This window comes from Suricata suricatta, chromosome X (genome assembly GCF_006229205.1).
Source record: "Suricata suricatta isolate VVHF042 chromosome X, meerkat_22Aug2017_6uvM2_HiC, whole genome shotgun sequence".
Taxonomy (NCBI): Eukaryota; Metazoa; Chordata; class Mammalia; order Carnivora; family Herpestidae; genus Suricata; species Suricata suricatta.
The window spans coordinates 21,772,061-21,794,410 of record NC_043717.1 but is presented as its reverse complement, the minus strand read 5'-3'; the positions used below and the strand labels follow the sequence as shown (position 1 = coordinate 21,794,410).

The window sequence follows — 22,350 nt, the reverse complement described above, 5'->3', positions numbered from 1 at the left end:
CAATGAGAAAGAATGAAATCTGGCCATTTGTAGCAACGTGGATGGACCTCAAGGGTGTCATGCTAAACGAAATAAGTCAGGCAGAGAAGGACAGATACCATATGTTTGCACTCATAGGTCTAACAGGAGACCAGGAGAAACGTAATGGAGGACCAGGGGGAAGGGAAGAGGGAAAGAGAGTTAGGGGGAGAGAGGGACGCAAAACTCAAGAGACTATTGAATACTGAAAAGGAACAGAGGGTTGAAGGGAAGGGGGGGGAAAGAGGTGGTGGTGATGGAGGGGGCACTTACGGGGAAGAGCACTGGGTGTTGTATGAAAACCAATTTGACAAAAAATTACTTTAAAAAAAATAAATAAATAAATAAAATGAAAGAGAAAAAGATACATTTATAACAAAGAAAAAAACAATTTCAGAAACTGATATTTGGTAATTTTACTTCTAATACAGAGAGGGAGATAAAATAAGATTGAAATGAAGTGATAAGGTAAAACAATACTTCCATAGACTGAGATGGCATTCACATCTTCAATATAATCTGACTTAACAAATGGTAAAAAAGGAAAAATTAGGTAAGATCAAATAAAACTGATAACAAGTAAGATCTTTTCCCTTCAAAACTGGGCTATTGGAAGAATATTCTATTGTTTAATCAGAAGAGAGTAAATTCGGAAATATGTGGGCTTGACACACCTTCTGGAGACATATATCCACAAATGTTGAGGGAAGGACAGGACTAATAGTACATTTTGCTTTAACTGGAACAGGAAGTCCATGTGACTGCTTACTCAGCTCTATAGGTTTTAAAATAAAATGAAGTACATGTAGACAAAAGTAATCCAGGAAGTATCCCAAAAGACCTCAAGTGAATCAATGACTAGTGTTTGTAATTCTGAAATTAAGATCAATAACCGTAACCCTAGAAAAGGCAAATGTTGGACTTGTCAAATTAAATGGTGAACTTTTTGAAGACTCAAACCTGACAGCTTGGTTTACCTGAAAGGGAAAACAAAAAACACAGCACTTTCATTCTTTTATTTTAAACTTAGAATATTGAAGATTCAACATTCACTATCACAGTAATACTTCATCATATAAAATATCAAGATATATTGATTATTGGCTTATTGCTGAGCATTTACATTTTGTCAATTTTTCTTTTATCATACTAAGATAAAGATCTTTGAACCTACATCTTTCTTCAGCACCAACTACACAGCCTCGAAAATTTCCTTTTTAAGAAAAATGTTTTCCAAAGGATTTTTATTACATTTTTTACAGAACATGTCTGTCACCTGTCAGGTAATGTGATTAAAGGCCAGAGAAATTGCCTATTTGCTTGATATAGAGTGTGGCATATCTTAAGTGAAATACATGTTTGTGACCAAATTCATGTGCTATAAACTGCTAGTCTTAAAATTATACACTTTATTTATATTTCATCCTATTTTTATTAAATTTATAATGCAAATGAGACCTGGTTATACTTCAGTATGTATGCCTTGAGATTAAGTTCTCAGTCCTAAATGTAGTGATGCTATGCACTGTTTATGAAAAATATGACAGTCTGGTTAAGAAACAAAACTAAGCAACAAAAGCAAAAAGGAAAACCTCTCATAAGCCCATCACACTTACTGAGAATAAAATGCAAAACTCTTATCCAGTCCTACAGACCAGTCCTGACCTTGTGATCTGGCTCTGAAACTTCTCTCCATCTCCCATCCCCCCAGCTCGCCCTCCCTCTTCCCAAGGACTGCCTTTCTCACAGTACCTCGATCACCTGCTCCCCCCTCAGTAACTTCTTCCAGATAGTCACAGGCCCACTCTTAATTTTTTCAGAGCTCTTAAAAAACACATTACCTGACTACCCTCTTCATTTTCAAATTCTTCACCTGCCTTGTTTTTCTTCATACCCTTTACCTGCACTACGTGACATTATAAATGTGTATCCTTTATTATCCTTCTTCCCCGTGAAATCAAAGGTTCATTAGGACAGAGACTTTTTTGTGAACCCCTGCACTTGCATCACCTGGAATATTGTCGTATAATAGGTTCTCAATGCCTATCAATGGAGTAATTTAGGAGCACCTGGGTGGCTCAATTGATTAAGCAACCAATTCTTGATTTCAGCCTAGCTCAGGATCTCACAGTTTGTGAGATTGAGCCCCGCATGCGGCTCTGTGCTGACATCTCAGAGCCTGCTTGAGAGTCTCTCTCTTCTTCTCTCTCTTCCCCTCCCCTGCCTGAGCTCTCTCTCTCTCTCAAATAAACATTTAAAAAAATTTTTTAAAAAGGAGTAATACAATGCATTCACTGTTGGGGTCCTAAAGTGATGCAACAGAATCTTTGTATCTCCACATGAAATCAGCTAATCCTCAAACTTTGACTATGATACAGAAAAAGAAATCAGTAAGATATTGCAGGATTAATATATGTAATCAAGTGGTAAAAAATTTAAAACAAAATTGCATATACTTAATGTCATGATAATTGATGGTATCTTGTATATGCTGGAAAACATATGGTTAGATTATTTACTAAATTTTAGCTAATTATTTCCCTGGTAATTATCCACTACATTTCATGTCATTTCCATTCTCTCCCCCTACCCACTCCACTCAAGTTCATAGCTTCCAAGGAGGAATGAGAAAGAAAAGAGGCTTCAAGTTTCTTCTGCATGTAGACACCTAAAATCTAAAGTCCTTATATAGAGAACATGTTCAGCAATGATGAAAATGGGGGGAAAAAACCATAGGAATGAGCATAACTTCTTCATTTTAAAAATTGTCTCTACACAAGGTATCTTATAAGGTTGAAGGTAAGGAGAAAACCATAGAGTGGTATTGAAAATAGAGAATGAGCAGTACTGGTCGGCTGTCAACCTATGAGGCACATATGTGTGCTGTAAACAACTTGTATCAGCTATTCTGGAGATAATCTGGTACATAAGACTCCAAGTACTGGAGTGTCCCAGAGAGAGGGGCCAAGCCCTGGGAAAGAAGGAACTAAGGGAGAAAAACTGGCTCTACAATGGGCCTAGACACCCTAGACACCCGGGTCTTTGAAGGCCTTACCAAACATTATCTGTTCTCATTCCTTTGCACCTTTAAGTCTCCAGGAATTTTGACCAAATCTCTAAGAGAAAGGATAAAGCCTCAACTGACTAGAACAAGTTTCCACTACTCCAACACAATGGAGATCTTCAATAAAAATAAGGTAGGTATGAGAAAATAAAAAGAATTGTATTATTTGCACAACTAAGTTCTATACACTGACTACCCACAGTACATATACCGAGTGGCAGATTTTCTGAGAGTGATGAAGCTTAAGCTTCAAGGTCTCTATCTTGCACAAGTCCTTAGGTTTGTAGGAGTGCTTGCAGTTGTAGCACATTCTTGGAACCAGTTTACACAGAAAGTATTTCTCTCTAAGCATTTCTAGAAAATTGTCTAAAGAGACCTCAAAAAAAATGAATCTGAACTATTAAGGCTGCAGAAATTCCTTGAGGTTTCTCTTTTCATTAAAAAATATGTACCCTTAAGTATATATATATATATGTATACACACACACACACACACACACACACACACACACACACCATTTTGAGGCTCCTGGGTGGCTCAGTTGGTTAAATGTCCGACTCTTGATTTTGGTGGAGGTCGCATGATCTCGTGGTTCATGAGTTCGAGCCCCTCATCAGGCTCTGCACTGTCAGCATGGAGCCTGCTTTGGATTCTTTTTCTCCCTCTCTCTCTGCCCCTCCCCTGCTCGTGCTCTCTCTCTCAAAATTAATAAGCATAAATATAAGTATAAAAGTAAGTATACACACACACACACACACACACACACACACACACCCTTTTGCCTTGGTCTTTTTTCCCTTTGCTCATTTGTTTCTTAACTTCTACATATGAATGAAATCATAGGGTATTTGTCTTTCTCTGGCTGACTTATTTTGCTTAGCATAAGCAAATGTAGCTCCATTCATGCAAATGGCAAGATTTTATTGTTTTTTATAGCTGTATAATACAGACTCTTCACTATAGGGAACAAATTGATGGTTACTGGAGGGGAAGTTGTGGGGGGATGAATAAAATAGGTGATGGGTATTCAGGAGTGCACTTGCTGTGATTAACACTGGGAGATGTATGGAAGTGTTAAATCACAATATTGTACACCTGAAGTTAATGTTACACCATATGTTACCTAACTGGAAAAAACTATAAACTATACATATGTGTGTGTGTGTGTGTGTGTGTGTGTGTACACACATACATATATGCTTTTGAACCTATTTATAAATATATAATTTTGTATTTTTTTCTTAATAAAGCCATCGTATTTTTAGACTTTAAGCTCCGATTCATTTGGACCCACCTTTGCATATACTTGTACATACATATAACTTTTAAAATACAGAACACCAAGCTAGTAAATGCATGGCCTTTGGGAAGTAGTGAAGGCAGACCAAGTAGGGAAAGGCTTTTCAAACCGTATCTCAGATACCTTTACAAGTGTTTGCTGTATCATATTCTATATTCTTCTTTTTAATTCCCTGACAAAGAGAAATAAAATTCTCATTTTTTCAGAATAACTTTAGATTCCAATAATAACTAACCCCCAAAACTAAATAAATAAAATAAAAATGAAACCAAGAGTTTGGGTTACCAACAAAGGAAAAAACTGCCACATCTTTCTTGTTTCCTTCACAGGCAAATTTCTATAAAGGTAATTATCACTAGTTTCATTTTAGGTTTTATTAAAGTATAATTTACATATAAAATTCACAGGTTGTATCAAATCAGTGATGTTTTTAGTGAATTTATGAATGTGTGCAACCAGCACCACACTCCCGAAACATTCTCATCACCCTCCAAAATTCCCTTGAGCACATTTGCAGTCTATAAAATTATTCTTTTATAAAATCTGTTGCTATTGAAGAACCTTTGTCTTCACTTGTTCACCTCTTAGTACTATCTTTATCTTACACCTTTTGACATCTGCTGCATCAATCATTGAACCTTTCCTTGCCATGGTCACTAATAACCTTATTTTCTTAAAATTGATAGATGATTCTCCACTTTTAACTGACTTGATTTTTCAGCTTTCCTTCTTACTGTTGGGAATTCCTAGCTCTATGAACCACCTGTGGCACTTTTAAAGCAGTAAGTCTACCCAGTATCTGACCTTCCCTTTCCTTTCTCCTTACTAATAGGAACTCTGTAGGTTACATATGACCATATGATCAGCTAAAATATATAAATTGTCAAGGTCACTTGCATTTAGGGAGGTGATGAATTGTAAGAATTTGGCTAAGTAATTCTGGGAAAATTTTGATTCTCAATATAGATGTTTCTTCTTGCTTCCCCCACTTTGCCCTTTCTGCCTGTAACACAATCACTTATTGAAATTTCATAGAGCATCTCCCCAGTAGAACAGAGCAATGAAACTAAGAGCTGATTCTTTGAAAGAATTAACAAAATTGATAAACCCCTAGCCAGGCTTATCCAAAAGAAAAGAGAAAGGACCCAAATAGATAAAATCATGAATGAATGACGATAGATCACAACCAACACCACAGAAATACAATTAAAAGAGAATACCATGAAAAATTATATCCCAAGAATCTGGACAATCTGGAAGAAATGGGACAAATTCCTAGAAACTCACAGATTACCAAAACTGAAACGGGAAGAAATAGAAAATTTGAACAGACCCATAACCAGCAAAGAGATTGAATTAGTAATCATAAATCTCCCAACAAATAAGAATCCTGGGCCATATGGCTTCCCAGGGGAATTCTACAGGGCATTTAAAGAAGAGTTAATACCTATTCTTCTCAAACTGTTCCAACAAAAAGAAATGAAAGGAAAACTTCAAAACTCATTCTACAAAGCCAACTTTATCTTGATTCCAAAACCAGACAAAAGACCCCACTAAAAAAAAGTACAGGCCAATATCCCTAATGAACATGGATACAGAAATTCCCAATACTTTACTTGTAAATCTAATTCAATAGTACATTTAAAGAATTATTCACCATGATCAAGTGGGATTCATTCCTGGGCTGCAGGGCTGGTTCAATATTCACAAATCAATCACCATGACATACCGCATTAATAAAAGAAAAGATAAGAACCATAGGTTCTGTCAATAGGTGAAGAAAAATCATCTTTACAAAATACAGCATCCATTATTGATAGAAACCATCAACAAAGTTGGGATAGAGGGAATATACCTCAACATCCTAAAGGCCATATATGAAAAACCCACAGCTAATATCATCTTTAATGGGGAAAAACTAAGAGCGTTTCACCTACAGTCAGGAAGAAGACACAGATATCCACCTCACCATTACTATTTAACATAGTACATAGTAACCAGTCTTATCCTCAGCAATCAGACAACAAAAAGAAATAAGAAGCATCCAAATTGACAAAGAAGAAGTCAAACTTTTCACTCTTTTCAGACAACATGACATTCTATGGAGAAAACCCTAATGACTCCACCAAAACATTGCTAGAGATAATTCAGGAATTCATCAAAGTTGCAGGATATAAAAATCAATGTGCAGAAATCTGTTGGAGTGGAATCATGTATTAAACTTAAGATCTTGCTTAGCTATCATTCTTGTGTGCCACCTGGACAGTGAATCAAGGGGAGAAGGGGATAGCACTTCCTTTCTATAGACTTAACAGATAATCTGGTTTCCACAGTTAAAAGTTTTTATAATAGTTAAAACCCTTATCTATAGTTTATATTTTTCCCTATGTCTAGCACAAATTGGCTTATGACATAGTTGGATAAGAGCAAGAACAGATGTCTTCCTATATGTGGTATAATCATTATTAAACTGGCTTCTAATTGTCCTAGGAATTTTGTTAAGTGCAATATCTAATAAATCTGAAATCTCATTTTTATTAACCATATGAGAAAATCAACTACCCATAATTAGGCCAGAAGAAATATTTGAAATAAAATTACAATTATTTTTTCTTTATCATGAAATCACTCAAAAAATAGTAATTTTATGGGAGAGAGATGCAAGATTTCCTTAAAATATGTTTTAACCAATCTTATAAATATTTTACTGTACATTTTAAATAATCACTTTTTGTGAATGATATTTCTGAAAGCAATAAGGTTTATTATCTTCAATATTTCACCAAGAAACCAAGTAGGAAATTTTGGAGCATAGCATGACCTGGGATCTCTTTTATCTTGTGTAATGAAAGTATGTTAGATGTTTATTCCAAAAGGCCATTATTTATAGACAACAACCCACCTTCTTCCACATGATCTTTTGAAGTTCTTTAGGGAAGTTCTATCAGCTTCAAAAACAGAGGATGCAGCCTTGCTGAAGGTTGTAAGACTCAGCAGGTTTCCTAACATCCCTAAGAATTTCAAATTCTTCTGCTTACCCACTTACTTTTTCAAATATCTTCTTAAGGTCTTTAAATAAGGATGGTGCCTCAGGGTGGATTGCCACAAACTCAGCACCTCACTCATTGTGACTAACCTAGGAGATCAGAATCCCTCAGTACTTTCCAACAAGGGATGTCCAGCCTCAGCCATTTTGGGTATTTTTTTGGAGCCCCAAATAGATTCAGCATTCTTTCTGACATGTTTTTGTTTGCATTGATAAAAGAGATCTATCTCATTTTTTGGACATGCTTCCACTTGATTCATGCCTCTTACTTTATACTTAAGAGATAATATTATACTTCATTTTTTATAGATTAAATGTCTTCACATAGTTACCTTTTTAAAAAATAGTTTTAGTTCTTTTGACCATGATGATACTATCTTCAGTTGTATAAAAAGAGACTCCAAACTGAGAAAACACCAAGTGAAGTCCCTCATTTAGTTGTATCACAAGCAGTAATTCTAATCTGTTATTGGCACCCTGAGGCCAAATTATCTGTAGAGAGCAAATGTTAACCTATTTTCTTTTCACAGTTCACCCTACTAAACAATACTCAGGAAGGGTTATGCCTATTTAATGGCTTTAGTTGGAAAGGGCCCATCCTATATATGAGCCCTGTTCATCTCCACCCTAGTCCATGAGAACTGGAAAAGAATATGGCAAAGCGTACATAGAAAGCTTTTATGGAATAGGCCTGGAGATGCAATACATTGCTTCTTCTTACTTCCTCACTGTCACATGGTCACATAAAAATGAAAAGGAGGCAGGGGAATGAAGTTCAGCTTTGTATCTAGACAGGAGAGGAAATTAATTTTGGATAAAAAAAAAACTGGAAGCCCCTCTATAGTACATTATCCTACTCTGTACTTCTAATTGTCCTTTATTTCTAAGTCTGTTCTACACATCTGACCACTAACTAACCATTTAAACACTTCTGCTTTCCCAGGAAATTCTCTTGTCTATTTTTTTAAATTTAAATTCAAGTTAGTTAACATATAGTATATTATTGGTTTCAGGTATAGAATTAGTGATTCATCACTTACATATAACAGCCAGTGCTCATCCCAACAAGTGCCCTCTTTAATGCTCATCACCCATTTAGCCCATCCCCCCACCTCCCCTCCAGCAACCCTCAGTTTGTTCTCTGTATTTGAATCTCTTGTAGTTTGTCTCCCTCTCCTTTTTTAAAAAGTTTATTTCTTTATTTAGAGAGAGAGAAAGAGCAAGAGAACATGAGTGATGGAAATCCAGAGAGAGAGGGAGAAAGGGAGAATCCTAAGTAGACTCCCAGCTGTCAATGCAGAGCCTGATGTCGGGCTCAAACCCATGTACCATGAGATCATGACCTGAGCCCAAACCAAGAGTTGGATCCTTAACTGATTGAACCACCCATGTGCTCCATGACTCCCTCTCTGTTTTTATCTTATTTTTCCTTCCCTTCCCCTCTTTTCATCTGTGTTGCCTCTTAAATTACACATATGAGTGAAATTATATGATGTGTCTTTGTCTGACTGACTGATTTTGCGTAACATAGTATGCCCTAGTTCCATCCATGTTGTTGCAAATGGCAAGATTTCATTCTTTTTGATCTCTGAGTAATATTCCATTATATGTGTATACACACACACACACACACACACACCACATCTTCTTTATCCTTTCATCAGTTTATGGACATTTGGGCTCCTTTCATAATTTTGCTATTGTTGATAGCACTGCTATAAACATCAGGTTCATGTGCCCCTTCAAATCAGCATTTTTGTATCTTTTGGATATTTACCTAGTAGTGGAATTGCAGGGTCATAGGGTAGTTCTATTTTTAATTTTTTGAGGGACTTCTGTACTGTTTTCCAGGGTGGCTGCACCACTTTGCATTCCTAAGACTACAACGTTTCCCTTTCTCCACATCCTCCAAAACCTGTTGTTTCCTGAGTTGTTAATTTTAGCCATTCTGACAGGTGTGAGGTGGTATCTTATTGTGGTTTTGATTAGTATTTCCCTGATAATGAGGGATATTGAGCATCTGTTCATGTGTCTGTTAGCCATCTGGATGTCTTCTTTGGAAAGTGCCTATTTGTGTCTTCTGCCCATTTCTTCACCAGATTATTTGTTTTTTGGGGATATTGATCCTTTACAGATTTTGGATACTAACCCTTTATCTGCTATGTCATCTGCAAATATCTTCTCCCATTCCATCAGTTGCCTGTTAGTTTGTTGATTGTTTCCTTCTCTGTACAGAAGTTTTTTATCTTGATGAAGTCCCAATAATTCATGTTTGCTTTTCTATCCCTTGTCTTTGGAGACATGTCTAGTAAGAAGTTGTTGCAGCTGAGGTCCAAGAGGTTGCTGCCTGTTTTTCCTCTAGGATTTTGATGGTTTCCCATCTCACATTTAGGTCTTTCATCCATTTTGAATTTATTTTTATGTATGATGTAAGAAAGTGATCCAATTTCATTCTTCAGCATGCCACTGTCCAGTTTTCCCAACACCATCTGCTGAAGAGACCTTCTTTTTTCCATTGGATATTCTTCCCTGCTTTGTCAAAGATTAGGTGGTCATACATTTTGTGGGTCCATTTCTGGGTTCTCTATTCTGTTTCACTGATCTACGTGTCTGTTCTCTCTTATCTGTTTTTCTCTGTGACCCTTGATTTCATCCTCAGGAAAATCTTGTAGTCCATTACACTACTTGGCCAAATCTGAAGCAAGTTTGTGACATTGAGGGGTATGCCAATAACTATAAACTTTTCACATATGCTGAGTAATAATACCTAAATATGTTCATTACATGGAGTTCTCATTTGTGTGTTTGTTTCTTTACTCATGTATTTATTTTCTTGCTTGCTTGCTTGTTTACTGCTTTTCTTCCCATCATGCTGGCAGTGACTGAAAAGCATTAGATAAATAACAGCCTGCTAGGATATAAAACACATTTTTGAGGGGATAAAGGCATAATATGATCCTGTGGCAAGCAGCCTCTAAAACTGCCTTCAGTGATCCCCTCTTCCTGGTATTATTGTTTGAAAGTGGGTTGGGTTTAGTGATTCACTTTAGTGAACAGAATGTGGCAGAAGTGACAGGATGTTGCTTCGGAAATTAAGTTACAGTATTGTTATATCTTTTCTGCACCCTTCTGTACTTCCCTGTTTTCCAAGGGAAGTCAGTTACCTTTTTGTCAGCTACCCTATGGAAAGGCCCACCTGACAAGGAACTGTTGTCTCTGATCAATAACTAGGAAGGACTGAAAGTCAGCCAACGGCCACATGAGTGACCCCAGAAGCATTGCTCCTTTCCCAGTTGAGCTTTGAGATGACTGCAGTCTGGATGACACTTTGATTGAAGCCTTGTGAGATACTCTGAGTTAGGTGACACAACTAAGTCACATGCAGATTCCTAATGCCCAGAAAATGTAAACTAAAAATAAGCTGGCTTTTAAGACACTAAATTTTGTGCTAATGTGTTTCAAAGCTGTGGATAATTAATTTATAGATCACTTTTGTGTAAAAAAAAAGAGAGGGAGAGAGGTACATGTGCTCTTATATGTATGAAGTATGCTTTGCAAAAAGATTAGAGAAGTTGTTAATACTACTTTCCTCCAATAACAAGAGTGTGAAGAAGTGGGGAATTAATTTTACTCTATACTATTCTCCACCGTTTGGATATTTTATCATGAAAATGTATTATTAATCATCACAAGAAAATAACTAGTTAAAGTACTAGTTTTTATTTAGTTTAGTTTTTAATTTTGTTTTGATGAGAAAATAATAGTACTATCACAGGCTATTTAGAAAAGAATGAGGACACTGCATATTAAAACCTGTGGGAAGTGGCCTAAATCATAATCAGAAGAAATTTTATAGAATTAAAATAGGTTTGGTTTGAAAACTCAAAATTAAATATAAGGAACAAAGTTTTCTCTTTAGGAAGAAAAAAAGAAAAAGAAAGCCCAACTAAGTTGAAATAATGCATGGGTAAGTGCAGAAATTAGTGAGGTAGAAGATAACCCATTCAAAGCAAACAAACACACACCAGTAATGTCTCCTACACTAAAACCAAAACCTGGCACTGTGAAAAGATGGATAAAATGTACAAAAAATGCCAAATATAAATAAGAAAAAATAGTTGAGGCACAGATATATGCCAAGAATGAAAAAAAAAACCATGATTACAGATTAGAAGCATTTTCATTAATGATAAGAAAAACAAGGATGTGCTCTAATATCCCTATCATTCAGCTTTGTTTAGGAGGTCCCAGAAAATGCCAGAAGTAGTGAAGGAGAAATAAGTATAAGTAGTGCAAAATACATTAAAGACTGTCAATGTGATAGCACATATAGACAATCTGAGAGCATCTCATTAATTAATAATTGGAACTAATATGAGATTTTAACAAAGTGACCATTTACCAAAAGCTCATTATGTGACTCCTGTACTTACTTAAGAGTAATAGCTTATTGTCTTTGCTCTAGTATAGCAATTGCCCTAAAGTGCTTTCTGATTTCAATGGACAATTTCAGCCTTTAATGACAATCCCATTATACCCCATTCTATACTTTAAAACATGTCTGTACTCACTTAGAAATTGAGGAAATTGTTTTGCTGGTATTTTTCTTTACATATCCATGCTGGACTATGTTGGAATGGTCATTTTCTCATGTCTAGACATCTAATACTCATTGAAGATGTTTATCAAGTTTTAGTCTGAGTTTTAGAAACTGGGGTTATGGGGCGCCTGGCTGGCTTAGTTGATTAAGTGTCCAATTCTTGGTTTCAGTTCAGGTCATGATCTCACGGTTCGCGCAGAGCCTGCTTGGAATTCTCTCTCTCAACCTCTCTTTCTGCCGATCTCTGCTTATGTAACCTTAAAAAAAGAAAAAGAAACTTGGGTTCTAAAAAGGTAGTAGATCGTGGCTCTTTACTGTGGTATTCTGCAGAAGTCTTCTTACTTGATAACTCTATGAAGGGCCTAGATTTCTGTAACCCTGAAGTTGTAAGCACCCTCTCTATGTACATGTGTAGGTATAGTCAAGAGAAAGTTTTTAAAAATTTTTTAGTGTTTATTAATTTTTGAGAGACAAGAAAGAGACAGAGTGTGAGTGGTAGAGGGTCAGAGAGTGAGAGAGAGACATAGAATCCAAAACAGTCTCCAGGCTCCAAGTTGTCAGCACAGAGCCTGATGTGGAGCTCAAACTCACTAGCTCTGAGATCATAACCTGAGCCGGAGTCAGAAGCTTAACCAACTGAACCACCCAGCCACTCCTAGTCAAATGAAAGTTTTATAAGCATTTTGGCAGAAAGTGCAGATTTCAGTTTGGATCTTAAATCAAATTGGCATTTTACTGCACAGAAATCACCGATGCCATCATAATGCCTGTTATCTAAATGAGACAGAGTCAACTTTCTTTGTTTCCAGTGGAGTGAGGTTTTGCTGCATATCATTTCTTATGTACTTCCAAGCTCTTCCTCTATTGTTCTTTTCCTCTTCATAGCAAAATTTCTGGAAAGACTTGCGTACACTCATTCTCTTACTCTCTCTCCTCCTGTATACCCTTCAACCAATGCAAATCTTGCTTCTACTCCACTTCTTTCCTGAAGATGTTCATAGAATTTTACTTACTACAGAGATGTTTCCTATTATATTATCAATGGTTATGCATGCATATTTTTTGCAGTTCGTAAATACTAAGTAATTTACAATTTAGTAAATTGTACCAAATTACATTTAGTAAAATGTCTTTCTTTAAGAAAATTTCCTTCTTTTAAGAATTTACTAAATATTTTCCTTTAAATTTCATCTTTATTTCAATTTACACTTTTTATTGCACTTTTATTAGCAGCAGCTTACCAGAAATCATGAAACAAAATAGTCAGAGAAATGATGGAAGAAAGAACATTTTCAAAAGGTCACAAGTAATGAAAGTTACTCAGCATGAATCACAAGACCAGCAAAGACTTCAAAAACCAAGGGAACTGAATTATTTCTACTGATAAGCTAAACATTACCACAGTTATGGCCACTAAAGTTAGAGAGTTGTCCATGGATTTTATTGACATTTACTTTTTCAATTATTTTGAAATAATTTGAGATTTATAGAAAAAAAGCTTCAACATTAATATAGGGAGTGCCCCACACACCCCTCACTCAGTTTTCCCTAATGTTAATATCTTATATTACTTTGGTATATTTTTTTAAACTCAGAAACCAACATCAGTTCATGACTATTAAATAAACTGAAGACTTTATTCAGATTTTCCCAGTATTTCCACTAATGTCATTTTTCTGTTATAGGATCCTATCTAGGATACCACGGTACATTTAGTCACAGAGTCTTCTTAGACTCCTCTGGCTTCTCAGCCTTTTCTTGTTTCCCATGATCTTGAAATGTTTGAAGAGTACTGGCCAAGTATTTTGGAGAATGTTCCTTCATATGGGGTTATCTGATATGTTCCTCATGGCTAGACCGAGGTTATGGGTTTTGGGGAAGAACAACCATGGATGTGAATGCCTTTCTTGTATCACATTCAAAGTATATGATATTAAGGTGACTTTATCTCTGGTAATATTAACCACCATCACTTAAGTGGTGTTTGTAGGATTTCTCTATAAAGTTACTCTTTATTCTCTTTTTATACTCTGTTCTGTTGGACGTGTAACACTTAACAGCAAGAGGGGAATGAAACTCCACCTCTATTTATTCTATTTGGAATTATTCTGTAGGAAGATTTATCCTTTCTCCTTACTTTATTAATTTTTTTATATCAGGATGGACCCATGAGTATTTGTCTAATGCTTTAGGTCATAATATAATACCATGTTATTATTTTTTAAATTGTTCTAGCTTTGGCCATTATGAACTCAGTTATTTCATGTGCCACTTTGATATATCCTCATGTCACTTCCTTGCTATCCAGCACTACAAGATGCTCCAAGGTTATCTTGTATACTTTCTGCCCTAGAATTGGAATCAGATATCACTCCAAGGATCCCTTGGTCGCTTCATCAGAAGATGGTGTTACAAATTGAGATCCAGGTTGGGGGGGGGGCTCATTACTACAGGGGTATTATGGGTCTCAAGGCCTCTCAGTGGAGAGAGTTATGAAATATTTATTAGTATAATAACCCATATATACACACAGTTCTATAATTATTTCAGAATTTATTCACCTTTATATATATTATACTAACCTAATTGTGAATCAACACTGATATCTCCAAGCTCTAATTCAGAACCACAGAGTTCATTTATCCTTCCCTCCCTGTTTATCTATAAGCACCTTCTCTGACAGTAAGAAACCTAGTTCTCACCATCCATTTACTTGCTTATTCAATGTGAGATATATATATATATATATATTTAAAGTTGGTTAAGAATTATTACTTAACATGAATCCTCGTGAGAAACAAATTTGCCAACTGGAGTAGTTTTTCTGCACAGGCTTCTTTTTTTAAGAGCAAGAGAGAACATGAACAGGGGAGAAACAAAGGGCACAGAGAGAGAGAGAGAGAGAATTAAGCAGGCTCCATGCTCATTGTGGAGCCCAACACAGCACAGGATCCCATGACCTTGGCATCATGACCTGAGCCAAAATCTAGTCAGACTTTCAACCGACTGAGCCACCCAGGCACCCCTTAAGTACAGTTCCTTTTGTCTTTAGTTTTGACAAACTTATTTAGCCAGCTTTTTTTCTCCCACCTACTTAAGTGAGGATATGTCTTAAATTTGTAATTGAGTTAGATTTATTTGTCATAGTATGTTTTACATTCTGAGATTCCCTGACATCCTGGTCAGGATTAAAATTTATTCTTTGTGATGTACAATTCTATGAATTTTAACAAATGCATTAAATCATATATCTATCACTCCAGTACCATACAAAGTAGTACCATCACTCTAAAATTCTACACACACGCACACATATATATATGGAGATATATCAGGAGGTATATATCTGTAGATATATTTGAAGAGGAAACTACTAAGAGAAAGCATGTGTAAAAAAAAAAAACTTTACCCCAAGATATTTGGTTCTATCTGATGATATTAAAGTAAGTGTATTCCCATATATCTGAAATCGGGGGCACCTGGGTGGCTCAGTTGGCTAAACCATATATCTGAAAGCATTTTTTAAAAGTTACAGGTACGTTTACTTACCAAGAATTTATAATTGCAAACTTTTAAAAAATTATGAGGGTGACTATCAGTGATCATTTATTAGCCTTATGAGGGTAACACCTAAAATCTGAATCTTTTCTCTTCTTTAGAGAGCAATTCACTGTAGAAAAGAGAGGTTTCTTTATTTGACTGAAGATCTTAAGATCACATCTCATGGGTCTCAGTTCTTTATAGCATTGGTCATACCTGTCAGCTGAGGAAGAGATTTTCTAGAATATCTGGGTTGTTATAGCTTTTTAGCAGAATAATCAAAATAACCAATCATGCAGACTTGGCTGTTATTTGACTTTGATTCTAGACAGAGATTCATGAGCAACAACCTTTTCAGCTGATGTCATCATCCTGGTCAATGTATTGCAGAGGCTAAAGTACTTAACCCTATCCCATGTACTGTTTTTATATTTTGTATTTTAGATTTTTTCTTTGGTTCATTGTTGTTGTTTCATTTGTTCTTCTCAGTGGCCTATAATTTAATTTCAGGGTTTTGAGTTGCTAACATGGCTGCCATGTTCTTCATAAAAAGGATATTAAAATGAAGGACAGGGAACTCAGATTTAAAGAAGTTAACTTTCCAAAGTCATTAAGCTAAAAATATAGAGTAGGGGCTCAAATAGAATTTACAACTAAATTAATCCAACTAATAATGGATTAGTTGCTTTGATGCACGGTGATTTGGTTTAGTTGACAATAGAAATTGAGAACTCACATCTCAAGATTCTCTCATGACATCCTTTCATCTACATAGGTGTCTGTAGTCTCACTGGACTTCTGCCAAGAACAATTGAGAAATTACACTTGAATTGACAGTATATGTGTATCTAATTTCCATTGGTGGGTTGCTTATATAGTGGAATTAAAGAAGCTGCCAAAGTTAGGAAGGAAAAATCAACATTATACTTTGCATAAAACAGCAGGATAGGAAATTACCTAGCCCTCTTCTAATGAAGACATTCCAAATCCCTTTGTTCTCCCTAGAACACAGATTAAGATTAGTATACTAAGCTCCTTGTCAACCTGGTTTGTTATACATCCATCTCTGAACTTTCGCTATCCAGTAAAGAAATCCATAAGGCTCTGAAAACTACATATAAGAATTTAAACCTCTCATCTTACTGTTGTAGAGACTGAAATCAAAGCAAATTAAGATAGTGAAGTTCAAAGAAGTTGACCACAGGATGGCTAAGATCCAGTCTACTGTAACTTTATTGCATTTTGCTTTTGGCTCAGGACATGGTGGAGTGAATAGTGCTGAAGGTCACTGTTGGACTAACAAAATTCACCCCTAATTTTTTGCCCTACCATTTAGCAGTTAGGCTCCATTATATATTTTTTTCATGTCTATTCTTTTCCACACGTGTCTTTTTAAGGAATGTATTCCAGGAGATGTCTTTTTAAAAGTATAGTTTGGCATCTGATGGAACTTTATGCAGGTAAATTCTGCGCACAGTTAGGAGACAATTATAATACTGCATAAAGGCCATGAGGGCTTACACAGAACTGTCCCGTAGAAATTCCATATTGGAATGAAAATAATTGGTGTTGGAAATTTAAATTTAAAGATGTAGTTTTGCCTACTTATTTGATATAATTGTTAGCTTTGCCTGCCATCTCATGGAAGGCTGGTAGTGATATTGTATTGCTCTCCTCTATACATCAATAGGACCAATATTTGCATAAATTAAAATTATAACAATTACTTCTCTTTTCTAGGACTTACTTTACTTGCTTGGTTTTAGCCTATAATCATAAATTTATTTTTCAAATCAATTATTTGAGGCCCTAATATCAATCTGTGTATCTGTCATCTATCTTATTCAAATCAAACCTCTTTAGAGGACTTCCTCCAAATGGCAAATTGTTAAAGTAATCTAGAGACTTAGTCCAAAGCAAGTGGGAATAGATGTGCCCATCACAATTCAGAGAAACAGAAACACTGGGGGAAGAGGTGGAGGTGATACACAAGTAACAAGTGACTTATATAATAGAGACCTCATAGTACATAATGTGGGAGTTGGTTAAGTAGTCTTCATAAGGTTTTTTTCTTGTTCACCTGCCAGAGCCTAAAGCCAGTACATCATTCTGGAAGAAGAGAAGGATGTGAAGTGTAGAGAAGCAAGGATTGATTGGAATCCACAAGGAGTAGCTGGAACTCACAAGGACAGACTGGAAACCATATATTGATCCTTCATTGTCTCCAAACCTCCAACTTTGATGAGTGCCCTGCAGAAGTGGGCACTTTATTATGGAACTGGTGAAGCTAAAGGAAGATATGAGGGGGGCTATTATAGCCGTTGGCCCCACTGCTTCCTCATAGTAAGGTAAGCCAGCAGATCAGTGACAGTGTCCCTACCTCTACTTTCTGAGCATAAAAAAATATGTAACTACTACTTTACCTTTGCCATCCAAATCTCTCTTCAAATGTCTCATGTAGCACAGAACCATCCAGGGAACTCTGGAGAAAGTTTCAGTTCCCAGTACTAGGCTCCTCTGCACAACCACCACCACCAACCCTGCCGTTCCCTTTCCCCCCCAACACGGCACCCATCTATCCCACCCTCCCCACTCCCTCCCTGCACCTCCTTATAGCTCCCAACTACAGATCTGCTTCCAAACAGGAAGTGAAAAAAAACCTGGATAATTAATCTTTTCTTCCCATTGTTCTCACTATCACTCAGTGTCCCTAGAAATTCCAAAAATGTTTCAATATTTTGTTGATGTTGTTGCTAGTATCAATCCTACCCCATTGTGCAGCAATGCCCCAAATTTACAAACTAGTTTATAATTTTGTTTCTTTCTATCCTGTTTTAAACCACAGTGTTTAGTTCATACTCATTAGGTTCTTTGGGGACTTTTAAGGTTCTCTCCTAAACAGCAGACCTTGGTAGGGGCTGCCCCAGCCTCCCAAATCCCCAGGCAGTTGTTCCTGACTTTGAATCTCAGTGAACAGGAATTTTGGCCAAGTTACTTTCCATTCCAAAGTCGATTATGTAAATATCTCAATCTACTCTCAAGGGACCAGAGATAATAAATATCCACTTTAAGGAGTATTATCAAAGGAAAGAGGGACTGTTGGGGGTAACTTACACAAATTACTGGTGTAAAACAGAAATTAATATTATTATTGAACAGTAATTGAACATCCAGCACCCAAAATTTACATTAAATGAGGCTTAAAATATTTTTAAAAGCAATTTAACCTCTTACAAGCAGGTGAAGAGAATTTTTAGCAATGGACGTCTAATGGGATTTTTCTTCCCATGGTATCAAATAGTTATCTATAAGGATAAACTACTCTTTATTGAAACATTAAGTTGCTCTTAAAGTCAGCTCAAATATATATATTCAAATATTAGCAATTCTTATATTCCTGGCTGGTATCTTACAGACAGTTGTCCCAAGAGGACTTCCTGGAGGGCAATCCTGTGGGAATTCTCAGCCATGAAACTTCAAGAGAATTGAGAATGCAGAGTAAACAATGCCATGTGAGTAAGTTTAATTTTTACCAACCTCTGTCTGCTCAAGTTAATCATTATTAACATAAGGATTCAGAAAATGTTGATAACCCCAAATGTTTATTCCACAAGCATAAATTATCTTGTTAGGAATTACCTAGGCACCCTTTCTCCCCAATTCCTGTTTTGTGAGAGAGTCTGTGTGTGTGCATGTGTGCATGTGTATGGCCAAGTGTCCGCATTCAAGGAACAAGACCATGGTTTGCTTTATTTTAACTTTACTTCTAAAGAATAAACACATTTCTGAAATTTTCAAATCAACTGAAGAAATTAACCTTAAACTGCTAAAGATGAAAAAAAGATAGTAGTTTTCAGAGTGTCATAAATTAGAGGATAGATTCAATAAAGCTATTATTTTTAACTAGAAATAAGATAGATTCAACAAAGCTATTAATTATTTTTAACCATTATCAGGAAACTTTAAAAGTCAGTTATAAGAGCTGAACCATAAGAAAACAAAGGAAAACAGGCAAAAAAAAAAAAAACCCCACAACCTTAGATATTTTCTTGTACAGAGATATAATGGGTAAAGAGAGAGGAGTAAAGAAACCAAGTAAGAGGAAAGGAATGGAAGACGCAGAATGTAAAGAAGGGAGAGGAAAAAGATATAGGAGAAAGTTTTTATTATGGAAAATAGAAGACAAAAGGAAACTTTATTAGTTAAACTCAATTTTAAACTCAAAGTTTAGCCTTCAGAGGCAACATCTAACTGGAGCAGGAATGAGGCCTTCAGAACGGCAGGCACTGCACATGGTCGTGGTCGTTTTCCTCTTCAGATGAATTGGAGGTACTGGAAGACGAATCCGACTCTGCATTGACTTCAGCTCCAGGAACTCCCCAGTGCCGCTGATGACCTCTCTGGGTTAGGTGATGCATCAGGAACCAAAGTACGTGGCTGTCAAACAGGTCAGTGTGGTGTAGGCGATCTTCATCTCGTTCTTCCTTGTTCTTCTTCATTATATCCTTTAAATCAATCAGGGGAGTGATAGCTCTAGCTGCGGGTGCCCAGATTTTGGCATCATTATCTACGCCACCAGTCGCCATCACAGGTAGATAAGGATGAGACTCAAGACAGTTTATAGTGCCTCCCTTGTCCCCTTCCATGAAATGAATGATCTGGCAGGATGATTTCTCCCAGAAGAAGATGTGGCCGCAATCACTACCGCTCACCACAAACTCACTTCTGGGGCCATAGAAATTGACACCTTTGATTGTAATATTATTTCTGTGCCCCTTGTATCTCTTAACATACTGGGCTCCATCTCCTTCAGAAGAGTTGAAGAGATAAATATCTTCATCATTATAACTGGCCAGGAGCTCTGTGCCATCATAGCTATACACGAGGCAGGTGATGTTTACTTTGAAATCACCATTGACTAGGTGATGAGGACAGAATTTCTTGAGGACCCCATTATTCTCGTTATAGTCAATTTTCCTCTGGTCATAAATTCTTACAAACTGATCTCTTCCACCCACTGCAAACTGGTGATTATTGGCAGGATTCACATGTATGGTGTACAGCCCCACTCTCTTCTCCGTCTCCTTGGTTATCACCACTCTGGAAGCCGGCCGATCTTGTCTGAGGTCAATGGTGAAAACAACTGCGTCTTCACCTGAACTGAGGAACTTAAAAGGGGAGTCTGGCTCCAGAGCCAAGCTGTGGGAGGCTCCCCTGTGCTGGGCCACACGCTTAGTATTCTTGCCGTGTGGTATGGCAGACAGGTCTGCTATGCGTATCTGCCCATCAAGGCCACACGTGACCAGGGTGGAATCATCACAGTTGGGTAGGAACTTGGCTTGAAAGACATTACTTTTGTGGCCACTTGCAAACACGAGTACTGGTTGCTTACGCACCCAGTCCCACACCATCACTCTCCGATCATCGCTGCTACTGGCCAGCCAGGTGCCACGCTCATTAAAGTGCACCGTGTTGACAGAACCATCATGGCCTTCAAGCTGGGAGAGCAGGTGCAAACGCTGCACGAAGGCCCTTGCTCCACAGGCCTCATACACAAAGCGGGTACTGGAACCCAGCTGGCGCTGGCGAAGAGCAGACAGAACTTGCCAGCGAGGGCGGGGCAGAGTGGAGGTTTCGGAGGACACCCACTCCTCCAGGGCCCAGTACTGAGGGGCTATATGCTTGAGAAGGCTAGCTTCGGGGCACCGTACCTCGGGCTGTTCTCCTGCAGCTTCTTCCTCTCCATCGTCCTCGGCTTCGTCCTCTATCCGCTCCCCCTCTTCTTCTGGGTCACACTGCAGTAGGTTTTCCTCACCGATGGAGAATAGGTTGGAATCCACCATGCTTTCCAAGTTGATGTCTGCACTTGAACTTTCTGCATCAGTGCCTTGACTTTCTGGGCTGGGGACGCCACCATCTCCGGTCACATTCAAGCTCAGCACAGCATCATAAGATGCCTCCCTCCCGGCCTCTGCCTCAGGGCTACTGAGCAGGCTTATGTCCAAGTCTTGCAGGCTACCTGTGCGCCCCGCGTTATCAGACATCGTGAAAGATAATTGCTGCAGCCGGTCTGGAGTGGTTAAAAGTCTCAAAAGTCTGAGAAAGGGAGCAGGGCCGCCCGGACTAAGCCAGAGAAAAGTCTCAGGGCCTCCGCTGCCTAGTGCAGAATGCCAACGTCGCCTAGGGGCGATTATCTGGATGACGCAGTTAGAAGTATGGGAGCTGAGGAGGTTCAGAAGACTTCGTACTGTCTAATAGATCGAGGTGTCTCAGGACTGCTCAGCCTTTTCCAGGCCTTCAGCCGGAGCCCCACGGCTATCTCGCCCTCTACGTTCTGTTCTTTGGAAGATGGATACATGCTGCACTTTGAAAAACATTGTAAGAGAATTATCGGCAAAAGTGATAAACCTTAGGCAGAACAGTTATAGTAAGACTCTCAATGCTTTGCTTGAAGAGAAGTACAGTATGAAATAAAGGAATAGACAAACACTTTGGAAGATTGCTTAAGTCCACACAGCTGGTCAGTTTATGATGTACAAAAAATATCTCCAGCAAATCAAACAGCTTTAGGGAAACCTTGACAGCTCTAATTGGTAGAAATGGCATAAACATTACCTAGTTAATTGCATTTTAGAGTTAAAAAATGCTTTTTAGTATGAGTAGATCCCAAATATTGCTTTGGACATGTATCTACCAAAAGATACTAATTTTTTTAAAATCTGAAATGCAAATTTAACTGTGTGTCCTGTATTTTTGTCACATCTGGCAGACTTTCTTAGTA

At 37.4% G+C, this 22,350-nt stretch overlaps 1 pseudogene; it reads right to left on the bottom strand.

The window, feature by feature from the left end:
• Positions 1-19,745: 19,745 nt before the first annotated feature.
• LOC115284014 lies at positions 19,746-21,716 on the bottom strand (annotated as a pseudogene).
• Between the last annotated feature and the right edge of the window lie 634 nt (positions 21,717-22,350).